At 36.4% G+C, this 16,891-nt stretch overlaps 1 protein-coding gene across 1 annotated transcript in view; it reads right to left on the bottom strand.

Moving 5' to 3' along the window:
• LOC126215368 (AN1-type zinc finger protein 6) overlaps positions 1–16,215 on the bottom strand; it is a 107,950-nt gene extending 91,735 nt beyond the window's left edge. Inside the window, exon 1 of the mRNA XM_049942062.1 lies at positions 16,077–16,215. The gene's annotated coding sequence lies outside the window, so the exon portion shown is untranslated. The remainder of the gene's footprint in view (positions 1–16,076) is intronic.
• Between the last annotated feature and the right edge of the window lie 676 nt (positions 16,216–16,891).

Consider the following 16,891-nt stretch of genomic DNA (forward strand, 5'->3'; position numbering starts at 1 on the left):
TCGTGTTGGAAAGAAGGAGATTGACAGAGTTATCTTTTATAATTGTTTACTTATTGACACATAAGAAAACCAAGACGGCCATCGATCTCTTCAGTGCAGATGTGCACGAGGCTCGAACTCATATGGGAATTAGCAAAACACTGCGAGTAAAGAGGATAACAGGAAAGGAGTGCTATATTATGAGTGTGTGGATAAGTTGAGAACTTGGCTCTGATGGAAGGCGTGCTAGGATAGTCTGTGCAGGTGCAATGACCACTGTGTGCCGATGGCTTAATGGTCAAAACGGCTGCCTAGTAAGCAGGAGACCCAGGTTAAAATCTCGGGCTGGCACAAATTTTCAACTTTCCCTACTGATTTCAATCAATTCCCACTTGCAGCCAATACCTGTAATTCCTTTGAGTCAAAATTTATGGTTTTATTCTCCTTCAGATGTAACAGGAAATCCATCAGAGCAATCAGGAAAGCACAATGCTACTTTTTGCTGCTACTTATTCATTATACTACTACTACTACTACTACTACTACTACTACTACTACTACTACTAGTGTCGCCAAGCTCTTCAATGACGTGTCGATGTGAAAAAAATGCAACGGAGCACTATGGTTTGAGGACTATCATTAAGCAGATAGTTCCCCTGTTATTGGCTGGGCGAGTAGTCAGTTCACAATTCGGAGGAAGATAATGTATAGGCTCCTTACCTAGTACACCACTATGGTGTTCAAACTAACTTTTGGATCAATTGCAGCTTTACTTTTTTTTTAAGTACAGCATACCACAAAATGTTTTTTGGGCATAATTGCTTTCATTTTTCATACAAGCTAATATGACTATTTTATTATCTTCATATGCCCTTCCATTTTCCTCAAGAAACTATGTAAACAATACGCACTGCTACTTTTTCTGTAAGATTTTTCATGCTCTACATACACAAACCAGAATTGTACGAATATTAAAAATGTAATTTTATCAGTTACTTAAAGGTTGGTCTGAAAATAACAGCATTCTACTGCACATAGGTGTTACAGCCCTGCCTTCCTCCAACTCTGGAACTGACTCATCCAGCCGGTTACTGGAAACCTACAATTTAACATGGACCATGAACCACAGTGCTGCTATTCATTTTTCACATCAACAGATCATTGCCCAAGATGATACAAAATATTAAAAAAAACTGGGTGCAGCCCTATATACCAAGGGTCTTGGACTTACCCACCAAGTCAGATACTACATTAAAATGGTCCGGTAACGTCATTCTCAGGGCACATATGACAAATTGCCCTGCCAAGTTCAATATGATAAACATTTTGTTGCTACCAAATCCAATTTAGATGAAAGTTTTCCAAGTGTATCGGCAATTCTACTTACAAAAACTAAATTATTATGTCCATTTAGTAAAGGAGGTAACACAAAAATCTAACAGAGTTGTAAGAAAAGTACAGATGAGAGTTCGGTCTTAATTACATGGCATAAAAATTCACTTAGCTCAGATAATCTTCTACACTTACAACTTTAATCTTTTACACATTGTAGGGAAGCAAACCATTTTTATTTGTGATATTCCAAATAGGATTATTAGCAATGACCAATTAACAACTATTGTTCATGTATTGGTTGAAGCCATGGCTCGCAATCATCAAATTTGGAAGTCCTCACTGTTCTTCAATCTTGCACTGGCTCTCTAGTGCAAACATGCCAGTTTCACTCTAGTATTGTGTAACAAGTGCAGGTGTTGACAGCTGGTAAAATTTAGATTGAGAAATGTTCTGTACCACCTCTTACAGCCACTGCCAGTCAACACAATCCACTCCTCTCCACTCCACTCACTGCCCTTCCCGGAAAACTTCCACTGGCAAATTTCATTGAATTTGACATCCTCCCTACCCTCCACTGATCTTACAAAACGGTATTTCTTCTGATAGCATATATTGAGTCTATTCTATAAAAATGCCACATTCATAGCAAAGTCTTGGTAACCACTCAACTTATCCTCAACTATTATCAGTTGCTCTTTTATATATTAAATATACAGGGTGTTACAAAATGGTACGGCCAGACTTTCAGGAAACATTCCTCACACACAAAGAAAGAAAATATGTTATGTGGACATGTGTCCGGAAATGCTTACTTTCCATGTTAGAACTCATTTTATTACTTCTCTTCAAATCACATTAATCATGGAATGGAAACACACAGCAACAGAACGTACCAGCGTGACTTCAAACACTTTGTTACAGTAAATGTTCAAAATGTCCTCCGTTAGCGAGGATACGTGCATCCACCCTCCGTCGCATGGAATCCCTGATGCGCTGATGCAGCCCTGGAGACTGGCGTATTGTATCACAGCCGTCCACAATACGAGCACGAAGAGTCTCTACATTTGGTACCGGGGTTGCGTAGACAAGAGCTTTCAAATGCCCCCATAGATGAAAGTCAAGAGGGTTGAAGTCAGGAGAGCGTGGAGGCCATGGAATTGGTCCGCCTCTACCAATCCATCGGTCACCGAATCTCTTGTTGAGAAGCGTACGAACATTTCGACTGAAATGTGCAGGAGCTCCATTGTGCATGAACCACATGTGTCATACTTGTAAAGGCACTTGTTCTAGCAGCACAGGTAGAGTATCCCGTATGAAATCATGATAACGTGCTCCATTGAGCGTAGGTGGAAGAACATACTGACGAAACTAAAATGAGCTCTAACTTGGAAATTAAGCATTTACGGACACATGTCCCCGTAACATCTTTTCTTTATTTGTGTGTGAGGAATGTTACCTGAAAGTTTGGTCGTACCTTTTTGTAACACCCTGTATACGTGTGTGTGTGTGTGTGTGTGTGTGTGTGTGTGTGTGTCATAGATACGAGTGTTACTATACACAGGCCCACAAGCAGAGTGACCAAACATCTACATTACTGAAAGTGCTACTTCTGTCAATCAGAAAAATGTATTTTTTGCTTTGTATGTATTTGATGATGTACTGTACACTTTATCTCAATCAAGTTTCGTAATACTGATAACTAATGTCTCTAGAGCTCTAACTTAACTATCTTAGTACACGATCTTAGTGTACAATTGTCTTACCGCGTGCAGTTTTCCTCACCAAAGGCATTTTCTTCAGCTTATAACATTAAAAACAATTTAATGAATATTTGTAGAATCTGTTTTATCTCCATTATACTGTCTGCCTTTTTTGTGATTGTGACTTTGCAAAATAGTACATGTTTTGCACTGCTGCTACGGATGGAATTCAGCTTTACTTGAAATGAACTGCTTGTTTTGAGTATGATCACTAAAAATACGTGTTATACACGAGCATGAACGGCACTAACATTGTGGAAAGTACACTGCAAGACGTGCAATCACCTTTCTGTTTGCAATATAATGATGCAGTTTGTTTTGCAGATGTTTCCTACAATTTTATTTAGTAGAATAATAAATGGAAGCACAAGATGGTAATATCAGATCATATAAATATGGCAGGGAAACTATACTGAATAATCAACAGCTGATGTGTTCAAAACATGCAGTAATGTCTCAGTGAGACACTGTCCAGGGAAGGACGGTCACTATGTACAAACTGACAATTTTATATTGACAGCTAGGAAAACAATGTTAGACTGGGTCACATGCCCAAAATTTGATTTATTAATTATGTAGTGTCGGCAGACTTGCCAACACTACATACACTAATTGAAAGAGGTGGCCAAGATGCACGCGCTAACTCACGAAGGATGGAGTGAGGTCTGAAACAGGATACGTAATGAATGCTATAAAGAAAAGTACGTAGCTTCTTGAATACTTAACTTTTAATCCATCATAGTTGTACACCGCTCTTGACGATACAAGTGAGACTCTTTAGATACATGCAATGTTACTAATGGCGCCTTGCTAGGTCGTAGGCATGGACTTAGCTGAAGGCTATTCTAACTGTCTCTCGGCAAATGAGAGAAAGGTTTCGTCAGTGTAGTCGCTAGCAAAGTCGTCGTACAACTGGGGCGAGTGCTAGTACGTCTCTCGAGACCTGCCGTGTGGTGGCGCTCGGTCTGCGATCACTGCCAGTGGCGACACGCGGGTCCGACATGTACTAATGGACCGCGGCCGATTTAAGCTACCAGCTAGCAAGTGTGGTGTCTGGCGGTGACACCACAAATTATGCATCTGGAAGCGCTGAAAATTTACATCAGTTGCTTGTTTGGATAAGAGCTCACTGTGTGCATTGTCTGAACAAGTTCTGTGCACTTCAGGTATCTTATAAAGGTGCTGCAACAGTACTACTATGAAAATCGACAGCTTTGCTGAATGAGGCTGGGTGGAAGGAAAGTGTCTGCTTACTAGAAAACTTTTGCTTCACTGTACAAAATATGTATCACCTATGTTACAAGATAGTACGAGATCTTCTTCACATTTCTTGCCAATAGCTTGACTGTTTAACTTTTCTCAAAAAGTGAGTGCACTCAGACTCAACAGCTAAAGTTTATATACAATTTACTACATCACCACAAGCTAAAATTTATTTCTGGTAGTCATGTTAATGGAAAGGATTGTACATTTCTAAATAATAGGCTTGAATTGTGCAGATATTCTACATTCTGATCATAGAAGAGCAAAATGCTGGACCTGTAAAACTTTTAAAATTGACAACTGTCTTAAGAAACAGTTTCAAAGAAAACTGTTTAACTCCTCATTCCTGCCACTGGATAATTTCCTTTTCTGCTTTTATTCTCTTAACTTGCACTACCAACAAGTTACGTGTTCAAATAGATATGTGGAACTTCTTACAAGCATAGTTTTTCAGTTTTGTTTACATAAAAAACGGCACACATCAAAGTAAATACTGCATGCCAATGGCAGTCTGTATGGACCAAATTTCGAACTGAGCTAAATTGCTACAAACCAAACTCAGTAGAACCAGTAGGCCTAAAGGCGTGCACTAGCCAGGGATTTTCTTTTCAGGGAGGACCTGGAACTTGGTGCACTCAGGCTCATGATGTCAACGGAGGAGCTACTCGAAGAATGAGGAAAAGTAATGTGGTGACCACTTGCCTCTCTGTGCTGCATCGAAATGCCATATGGCAGAGGATGACACAGTGGCCAGTTGACAGTGAGTGGTTGTCAAGGCCGGGAAACAGAACTGGTATATAACAGCTCATACCAAATAGCATATCTCAATAATACAGCTCAATAACACAGATATCATAATACAAAATTAAAAATAGGAACCCCACAAAGAAAAATGGAAAACAACAAACCCAGCCTTTGTAAATTAGGAGGAGACGCATGCATTACTATCACCTTTACAATTGATTTTACCTTTTGCATTAATATTTATTAGAAAATCAAAAATAATCATGCCTCTCCACAGACAACAATGATATAAATGTGACAAGTTAAAAGACTCTATTCACATAGTTATGCACAATTTTACGGCCTACAATTTGGCTGTGAATTCTCACAGTTCTCTCCTTGATCAGTTCAGATTTATCTAGTTTTTGTTTCCAGTAATATTTTTATGGTTCTCACTCACTGGCACTGTAAATCTGCCACAGTAGTACACAAAATAATTTGAACAAACTGATAGTGTCACTAATCATAGCAAATTTCCCATAGACGTGTGTACACTTGTATAATGTGGTTGCTATGTGATGAAAACTTCCTTGAATAATTAAAATCACACCATGAAATACTAAGATAATTAAACTCACACCATGAAATACTCTTGGTAGAATTCATACAAGAGCATTCAGATATTCCAAGAGCACATGAGTACCTCCTATTAGAAACTGATTAATTGTACTTCATAGTTGTAACATACAATCAATGGCAACTCAATCCTGATTAGCCACTGATATTTGGAACTGTGAATGCGGCTTATGAAAGAATTCAAGATTCACTTAATTGCTACGTATCAGCTTCATAGGCTTTTTAACCATATGCAGGCTGAGAGAGAGAGAGAGAGAGAGAGAGAGAGAGAGAGAGAGAGAGAGGGAGGGGGGGGGGGGGAGGTTATGACTGAACACAATGCTTGTACAGGGATGCTCACAACAACAAACATCAATCTGCACTCATTGTATGTTGTCAGGATGATATTTGATTAAGCGTTTTATTAGTGTAGAATTTGGACTCCTGAGGTGAAGGACCAAGTGCTTACCAAAGACAGGCATGGTCGTAATACCAGAGTACTGAGTAATTTGCAACCTGTTAAGATTTCATGTTTTAAAATTTAATTTACATAGTCTTCATTGGTGACAGTGAAGTTAGTCCTCCCCTGTGAGGTACCTTTTACAAGACAAAATAAGTAATTTACAATCCATTTCACAATTTTTTACTTTCCTGGTAATACACCACAAAGGAATCTTATTTTGCAGTCTGCAATAGCAGAAGTACTTCTGCTGCAGTATATTCAGAATTTACACTTGGGATCTTAAGTGAAATCCAGTTTTACAACTATCAAAACATGCTACTTAAGTCAGTCACTACCGAGGACTAACTTAACATTTTTGTTATCAGCACTGCTGCTGAAACTTCGAAAAAATATCACCGAGAATCCCAGGTATACTGAGGAAGATGATGACATCAGAAGCTCCTGATAAATCAACAGGATTTTGGGGGTAGGGGTCAGCATCTCACAATAACAACTATTCTTTCTCACAATAACTTTTCTTTACTCTCAGAAGATATATTTAGCCATAAGTAGTAGTTTAACTGCAGTTTTTAGACATCAATAATTTATATGGAATAATATAATTCACACACTTTCAAATATTATGTAATTTAAAATTTGTGGTTAATTAAGTTCAATAAAATACAATAAAAAAAGATGCTACTAAAGACCTAGAATTCCACAAGATTTTATGAAATTTCCTGAGATTTCCCTGATTTTTCCAGGTAAAATTTAATTCCCTGAGAGTATCAAGTTTTTCAGATAAATCACCACTGTGGTTACCGCCCACCCAAATGTAATAGGTGAACAGAAATTACAATATGTTTAAATATATTCAGCTTATGTTCCAAGCCAGTAGGGGAAACTTGCCGGAGTCTATACATTCTACTTTCAATGTAATTATTTAAATTTTTACACAAAAGAAACAGAACTGCCACATTTCAACTATAAAATTTCAATCTTTCGTACATGTTTGAAACAAACTGATCAATTATTTGGTGTGATTCAGAATAATGGTATTCCATTCAAACTTGGAAAAACATTTTTCTGGTTGATGTCTGACAATTCCAGATACAGTGAAGATTTCTCTGCCTGCCTAAGTCACCACTACACTTGAGTAGCCGGTTATGTAGGCTGCAGCATAAAATTATTTCTTTTGTAGTAGCACACTTTGTTGTGTTGTGATGAAATAATGTATAAACAACATTACAACATATTTTCATAGAAACACACAAATCTTAACCTGCCATTGTATTCTGCTATAGACTTTTATAAACTCGCCAAGCTTTACCGAGTGCTTACCAATTTGAGGTAACAGAATATGATGAGTGGTACATGGAGAGTACCAAAGGACATCAATGTACAAACATGGTAAGTCCTACTAGTGACAGTTCATATAGTTACATGCTTTTAACCATCAATAACTGACGTACTAGACTATGTGAGATGTTTCATTGCAGAATCAGTGTTGTTTCCGTGATAGTGATTTATAACACCACGGCAAAAAGTTATTATCTAAGGACACACAACTTATTTACTAATTTATGTATCTTAGTAGATACCTAGGAAATAATGTAGATATATCCATCAATATTCAAAATGACAATTTGTTTCCAATAATATTGGTGAAAAGGTGACCAAGCTTTGTTTTGCCGCATGTTACCAGCTTCAGTATGCTGTTAGCTTTTAATAAAATCCAGTTACACATCTGTAGAGTAAGCCAAGTGAGTCACAAAATAACTCATGCAGTCACCAATCAATTAACTACAGACCAAACATGAAAACTGTTCTATCGGAAATAAAATATAACTCCACATTGTTGTAAGTAATAGTCTTTCTTCCCATAATTGGGCTGTTACAGCATTTTATTACATTATAATGCATATCATTTTAATCACCAGACTGCCAAATTAGGATTACAAACAATTTAAATTATCTTCACCTCGCTAACCTATTTAACGCAAAATTATCAAGTTACACTTCTTTCATTTCTTGTATTTTCCTTTTAAAATAAAAATAAAAAACATGATATTTGTATGAACAAGTTCCATTTAATGTTATTGGTGAAAAAACACACAATGAAAACAGTATTAAGAATGAATTTGTCACACGTTATTAGGTGAAAAATATTATTTGAGGAGAATAATGCATTAGTAGCTTTATTAGATGTATACAAGGAGTCGAATACTGACTATTAATATCTAGGGCATAAAATGATACATCAAGTTTCATGTTCCCACGTGGTTTAGCAGTGCAGCCTCAAAATACTTTTAACTTCTAACTGAGGCTTACTGTTACAAAACTGTTTAGCCTATATAAGCTTAGTCTAAGGGGGTAGTTTTCCATAGGTAAAAAAACCGCAAAGTTGACAAAAATCTATCCATTTTACGATATTAATAATGAACAGCAAACCAACAGGTGTCGAAGAAGATGGGAATAAATCAAAAAGGAGTAAAATAACTTACCTCAACTCTGTAATTTAGTCATCTTAATGGAGAAGGTCACGACATACTTTATTATACAAAATGAGAAACCGTAAAATTGCTCACAAAATCACTCGTCTCACATTCACCCTAATCTGTACATTCAGTTGGACATAAAATGTAAGCTACAGCAAGACAGTCCAGGTATCACATAACATTTAACACTTAACTATATATTATTTAAAAAAAAAAAAAAACATTATGCAAGTTAATTGTTCATAATACACTTCTGAATTGTCAAGCTTGCAGACCTTAATGTTTATCACAAATTAAGAAAAATTTTGTTCAGGAGCTATCAGAAATGTCTTATTCGCAGGAACAAATTAAGTGAGTAAAACTTACTGACAAAACAAAGATTTTTTCACAGATGTTTTAATCCCTGTAACAAAATAGAGAACAAAGCTCTCTAATGATTTCCTCTTGTCCTTTCACAATAGAATGGTTCAAAGAAGCCAAGTTATATATGAAAAATTATACAAGAAAAGCATATCTTCTGCCACATACCATTTTCCTATGATGCGTGACTATGGTGACCCATCCTACATTAACATTCGTCTCCCCTCTGCTGCCCCCCCCCCCCCCCCATTTCCCGTAGTAGTCCATTGTTTCCTCATGTTGCCTTTATCTTTCCTCTGTTCATGTTGTTACAGATTTATTTTTTCTGCAATGAAAGCCTTCTAAATTTAGTACTTTGTTCTTAATAAGGTTTCTTTGTTTTATTTCAGATTTCAAAAAGTGTTTCCTATCTTTTCCTCTGCCTCAAATCCCTCTGTACTTTGTATTGCACCTAATATTTATCTAACAATCCATTTCAAGTATCTCTATTCTGTCCAGAACATTACCAACTATGGGACAAATCCCCCCCCTCTCTCTCTCTCTCTCTCTCACACACACACACACACACACACACACACACACACACACACACACGAGTTGTTTCCTCTTTACGTAAATTCCAACAACAATTTTCCATTACAAACTTTTTTTTTAAACCAATGTTTCTACACATAATCTTCCTTTATTGACACATTGAGGGGCTGCAGAGTACGGCAAATTGCAAGATTACTTCATTTATTAGTGCTCAACAAGAAAAATAACTGATAATGGCCATAAATAAATATTAACCATCACGATTCATCAGTGGAAGTATCCCAGACTTCTTACAAACTATAAAAAGGGAGGAAAATAAGGAGGACAGCATAAGCTCTGGCAGGACAAGGCTGGGGAAGGAAATCAACGAACATCTTTATTTACCTTAACAGATTTATGAGAACTGCAGAAATCTCAATTAGGAATGCAAGTCAAAAATTTGGACGTCACTCTTCCAAAATGCGCATCTAATCTGACTTGCAAATGTTATTCGAGTACTGTACCAGTGAACTACAAAAATGTTAGGCAAAATAGCACATGAAAGTACCTCAAAGCCTCACTGTGCTAGTAAATCAGCAATACATATTCCGGCAGTCTACAGCTGAGGACATACCTAATTATAAACAATCATTATTAGCATTACGAGGTAAAGCTGCAGCGCAGAAAACTAATCAGCAAGTTAAACCACACTAGCAAATGACTGCTGATCATGAGTTCTGATCTTTTTCACACTACTATCACAAATGAAGGGTCTCATTCATAATAGTTTGTTATATTTATAATTCCAATTATGCTGCTAACCCATCTCTTTTCCTATTTAAACCTTTTTTGATCAAACACTATGTGACTCCTTTTGAAACTGCAGTAATCAAGATACTACACTTTCCTGTTTTCCATATATGAATGCAGATAACTGAACAAATATGCAGTTCTTTACTGTTGATCTTTGTGCACATTTTCCATGAACGGTGAATAATTCATCTCAAAGTTCTGGAGACATTAAGAATTTGCTTGCATAAATTAATAACTACTGAGGTAAGAGTAGTATACTAAACTTAACATTTTCCTGAGAGTTAATGGCAGTCAGAATGAATTTCATGAATGGTAATAGGTGTATTTACGTAACAAGAAATGATTACTGACATTGGTTGTATTTCATCCTACACAAACTCTTCCACCGAGCAGCAACATTCCTGTATCAGAGTATCATGTAGCTTCTTTTCCAGTAGACCTAGCCTCACGATTAAAATGTCCTGTTGATTTTCATTCCCACATATTGGAAAGAGCGAGCATATGATTTTAATATAACAAAGAACACTACTATCTATATTTCTTGTGCTACATGAATGATCAAAATGATTTTCCATTAATAATTCCAATTTGTTGTGTAACAACATTTCCACTGTCCAGACGAGATGGAAGTATATATTTTCTAAACCTGCATCCATTGTAGAGGCATCAATTTTATTGGGGTCAATGGAAGAATCTCATTCCACCCATCATGATGTAATAGTGGTGTGGTTTGTGACGTTTTTGAGTTGGTTGTGCTGATAGATGTCAAGCTGTTGTATCTGATGGTGCCCTCTGGTGGTGGATGTGCTGAGTTTAACGTGTGGTATTGGGTTCATTTCAGTTTTTGGCCGTCATCATGCTAATGTGGTTTTGAGTTTAGGTAGTTGGTATGGTAATGTGGGTTGTAGAAGTGCTTTCAATGAGTCATTAAGTGTTTTTTTCCCTGCTTGCATATTTTGCATTTTTGTTAGATATGGTTAGTTTGGTGTTTGTTGCGCAGAAAGTAGTCTAATTTTTTTATTGATTACACAGGCCAATGATGGAAAAACTTTTTTGCTGGAAATAGCTTATTATTACGTTTTATAGGGTGCGAAATCCAAATATGATACTTAAAAAACTATCGCCCACCATTTCTTCACATTTTACAGTTAAATTTATTAAATTAATCGATTTTTTAAAGACTAACAGCTTTTATACAGTTAAAATAATTTAAAAAGGAGGTGTAATGAATGTAGATGATATTGAGAATCATGCAGATGATTGCTACTTTTGCAGTGTTGATATTACTGGTCGTAATTCAAAAAACAAGAAGGTTATAAGCTACCCTAACCTTCCATCAGCCATCCGACCAGTAGGGCATGGTTTAGATTTGCTGGTTCCTGAACCACCAGATGATTTAAATTCTATTCCAACAGAAGTATTTTCTGATGTACAATCTGATTTAGATGAATCAGATGATGCTGAATTCCATTGTAATACAGAAAGTCTAAAGCCCAAATTGTTTACTCAGACCGAGCTTAACGATTTTGTTAGGAATCTGGGCTTAATGAAAGAAAAGGCTGAATTGCTTGGCTCTAGATTAAAAGAAAATAACTTATTGGCTGTTAGAACCAGCATATACATTTACAGAAAGAGAGAGCAGCAATTTTTCAAGTTTTTTCAACAAGAAGGTGATTTAGTGTACTGCTCAAACATTCCCAGTCTGATGGACGAGTTTGGTATTGAATACAAAAAGGAAGACTGGAGGCTGTTTATTGATTCATCCAAAACTAGTTTAAAGACTGTATTATTACACAATGGTAACATGTATGCGTCTATACCTGTCGGAAATTCTGCACATATGAAAGAAGGCTATGAAACCTAGAAATAGTGCTAAATAAAATAGGCTAGTCTGCTCAGGGTTGGATGATATGTGCTGATCTAAAAGTAATATGCATGCTCCTTTGTCAACAAGGCGGCTTTACCAAATTTCCATGTTTCTTGTGTGAAGGGCTAGGGATTAACACTGGCGCAGAAAGAACTGGCCTGTGAGGGAGTGTTTAAAACCTGATGTGAAGAACATTCTATGCAAAAACCTTGTAGATCCAAAAAACGTACTCCTACCACTTCTACATATAGAGTTAGGTCTAACGAAACAGTTTGTAAAGGCTTTGCCTCATGATGGACCATGTTTATATATATCTGCCAAAAGTTTCCACACCTTTCAGAAGCTAAACTAAAAGAAGGCATCTTTGTCAGACCTGACATTAGAAAATTGATGTTTGATGTTAACTTTGAATCCACAATGACCTTAACTGAGAAAGAAACATGGCTCTCATTCAAGCAAGTCATTATGAAGTTATCAGAACATGAAAAAGACCTAGAATATGTTTCTATTATTGCTACAATGTTAAAGAAGATTAAAGCTTTAGGATGTTTAATGAGCCTGAAAGTTCACTTTTTGAGCAGTCACCCTGATTACTTCCCAGACAATATGGGAGATGTTAGTGAGGAGCAAGGAGAGCATTTTCACCAGAACATTAAAGTGATGCAGAAACACTACCATGGCCACTGGAACACCAACATGTTGGGGGACTACTTTTGGTCACTTTAGTGAGAAGTTCAACGAACAACTCATCATAGAAAAAGCTACAAACGAAGCTTCAATGAAAAAAAAGAGAAGGAAAAACCAAACCAATTCCAACTGACAAGTTAAACCTCTATTAACACATATTGTTTTAAGTAGCTTACTGTAAATACAAACCATGTTTATGTTGTATCAAAGCGTTTCATTAATTTCCCCTTTTACTGTATAGCATAGGATTTTTATACTGTATAATAAAAAGCAAATTGCTCGAAAACTATGGGTGATACAAAAAACCTAAGGCTAGATTTGGATTCAACTCATAAAAATCTATAAAGATCAGCTATCAAAGTAAACATTTTTGAAGAAATTTTGCCATTGGCCAGTGTTATTTGTTAGGTATGGATACGACAGTGAAGTTTACGAGTGTATCAATGTTCCATGATAGGTGACAATATGACATCTGGCACACAGTTTCTGCAGATGTTTAGTCTTATAGCCGAATATGTTAGGTGTCCCGTTTGTGACAACGTGAGGTTGACTAGAGTTTCAGTGGCTCAGACCGGGGAGGTTTATGTTTTTGGGGGGTGATGAGGGGGAGGGGGGGGCAGCAGGGGCAAACTAGATAGTACTGCTGGAGGCTTTTATTGGTAAGTAATTTTTGTTTTGGTTTTATTCTATAGCAATTATGATGTTTTGTTTGTTGTATATTAATGGTACATCAGTTTGTTTTAACTGATGGAGTGAACATGGGGTATTTTGGTTTGAGTTGTTGTTTTGGTCCCACTTTTCGGAGTTGTAGGTGTTGGTTTTTGGTACTGGTAGCTGTGGCTGAGCTACATTGGTTAAGGGAAATGTTCAATGCCTGTAGTTTTGTTGGTGTAGCAGAATGCTGTAATTTACATTTTTTTGGATATTATTTGTTTTGGGAAGGTGAGGGTTTTTTTATAGTTGTATACTTAACTTGTCCCAGCCCTAAAATTTCTGCAGTTGTCCCCTTAGTTTCATTTTATTTTTGGAGTGAGTTGTTATTGTGCCATTTTCATTTTTATTCGCATTTGTTGGCATGTGTATCCAGTGACATCATTGTTATCATTTTGTATACGCTGGAAGTAGCCATTTTTATGTCATGGGTCAAAGCAGAGTGTGAAATCTGACACTTCTGTAATACCAAATATCACAGTTTCCTGTATTGACCTATATTACAACTGTCATTTCCTCAGGAAGCTTGGCACTTTGAACTTCCTCAATACTTGTCAGATAGTCCATTAAGTATCATGAATTTCACTGCTTCATCAGTGTATTCACCAGCATCACACCAAGGCCATAGTGGACATTTATCTTTCACCAGTCTGGAATTTTGAGCAAATTCAGAACTTAGCCTCAACTTACAGTGTTGTTTTGAAGTGGATACAGTCATCTCTTTCTCACACTCTGCTCTATGTATCAAACTAAATCATCCTGACCAAACCAAGTAACTGTCACTCACATGCTTTCAACTGACTACTCTGATACACCCTACACGCTTTTAAGTTAGTTACGGTAATAACAGTTCACATTGGCCTTACTAGTAATTTGTATTAGATGCCCAGCTCTACCACTACAAAATCTGAAGTGAACGCAAAAATTGTATATTTGATGTCATTCACATAACATGTGTGTTACTTTGGTTTGCTGTACCATATACATCAAACTATGAACATTTTCACTTGCACAGTGAAAACATTCCTAACAATGTCACAGCTGAACTACGTAAAAAGAATAAAAGGTGTTCACCATTTATACATTCAGTATACAGAAGTCACCCAACAGGCAGTACAAACTGCATTATTTAACTTAGCCTACATGAAAGTGAAGTGGACCTAGCTTATTTTCTGTGCCTCACCCCACACCTGCCACTCTTTGCATTTTTCATAATTCATGTATGATATATGCACCAAAATATTCTTATCTGCCTGTTACATGAAAGTTTTTGAATTTACCTTGGAATTTTAACTTTGAAAATAAGAAATGCGTAAAATTGGTGAGAAGGTATACACTGGGCTACATACAGATCAATCTTTCCACCCTTTATTTCTGTACACACAATGGAAAACACATCTAAGATTTTACTTTAGGTCAGCATTCCCAATAGTTTTCATGTTAAATTTATAGGAGACCTCAGTTGCCCTGTTCTGTTACACCTTACTCTCAAAAAAAATCTGTAGACCTATAAATGAATTTTAACGATACCCCTTAATGAAGTGGAGATGTGTATTCAAATTATACAATTGCCCAATGGAAGTAACTACATGCTAGAAACTCTCAAAGCTGAATAAAGCATTTATGGACCACAACAAAATATTTTAAATACTATTAACAATTTGCTGTAAATTTATAAGCATTATCATTCTTAAAACTAACCTTTCTTTTCGCAATGGCAAGAAGCTCAAAACTGGTAAAAACAAGGCAAAAATAATTGTTAGCTTATAACTGTTTAGCTACATAACAATATTTCCTAACTATATGTACTTTCAGAACTATGATTTAAAGTGCTGCCGTTAGTTCAAAAACGTTCTCTCCCTGAATCTCTTCGCCGCCGCCCCCCCCCCTTACTTTTTTTTTTACGGAACCCACACTACCTTTGAATTTTAACACAAACTAATCTACTCACAAGTAAAAATATGACACTTAGCAACATTTATAATTTATTGTAAATACACGTCCCTATATAGACTATCACTTAATATTACACGAGGCAAACCGGACACCACTTTTAAGTTAATTGGCATTGCTAACCACTAGGCACTATCAATCACGACAAAATCACGAGAACACTGTAAGAGAGATTTAAAGATTAATTAAATTTCTTTACCATACGGTATATATGTAGGGAATGACTCTGGCTACTCTTCTAATAAAAATATAAAACGCGCATAAAATTTTACTATCCCACTTTATGCAATTCCATAAGCAGTTAATGATTACATGATATCAGTTACACCAATCACTAAAACCGTGCACCATACACGTTCGAATCTCTCGAAGAGACTAAATCTCGTCTATAATTCTCCCATCGGAGGCATTTAATTTTGATTCGGCAGAAAATGGCGACTCACAGTGTTGGCCATTCGTGCATGCACTTTACTATCCGCGATTAGCACTAACAAAAGGCAGAAAACCAATATTTCTTTGCACAGTTTCGAGACATTACTCTTTAGGAGTGAACTTACTTTAATTACGGACAAGACATTGGCATATTCCGCTACTATTACTGCTGACAGTGCATTTCCACGAAAACACACAGTATGGTCACGTGAATGGAAGGCAGCTTCCTATTGGTCACCATCTACAGCTGTTTCTGAGTGCCCTGACAAATAAGTGCAGTATTGACGAAGTTATGCAGGTACGTAATGGAAGTGTGTACATTGAGTTTCATAATATCAAAACTTCCAAAATTTAGGGAACAGAATTTAAAAAATTCAACTATCAAAACAATTTATTTATGGAACGCAGATTAATATTGTGCATATTACCACAGTCCTCAACTCTGATGGTATTACTCATCTATTGCACCACTCGCTCGACAAGGCAAATAATTGTACATCGGAAGATGTCGAAAATTTATCAGCAGCAGTAACATACCTACATAAACGATCAGTTACACAATTAATTTCTTCGAATTAGAACAAATTTCAATCAAATGTTGCTCCGTTAGGTATCTGTTACGTAATTGGAAATTGAACAGCACAGTCCATAGCATAGAAAAAAAATATCTAGCTGCTGACATACAGAGCAATTAGTGTCGTATTACGGTATATTTTTTATTATTTCAATAAAATTTACGAGTATAGGCGAAGTATATTAAAATATTATATTATTTATTGAACATCCAACATCATCATAACACAATTCCGTTACCAAACATATTTAAGATAACATGTGTGACTTCAACGGAAAAAACAAAAGAATGCCACATATACTCCTGAACTCAAGTGTTGCAAACCAAACAGACTACAGAGGTTAAATTCTGTAGAGACTTTAAAGA

The sequence above is a fragment of the Schistocerca nitens genome, chromosome 12 (genome assembly GCF_023898315.1).
Source record: "Schistocerca nitens isolate TAMUIC-IGC-003100 chromosome 12, iqSchNite1.1, whole genome shotgun sequence".
Lineage (NCBI taxonomy): Eukaryota > Metazoa > Arthropoda > Insecta > Orthoptera > Acrididae > Schistocerca > Schistocerca nitens.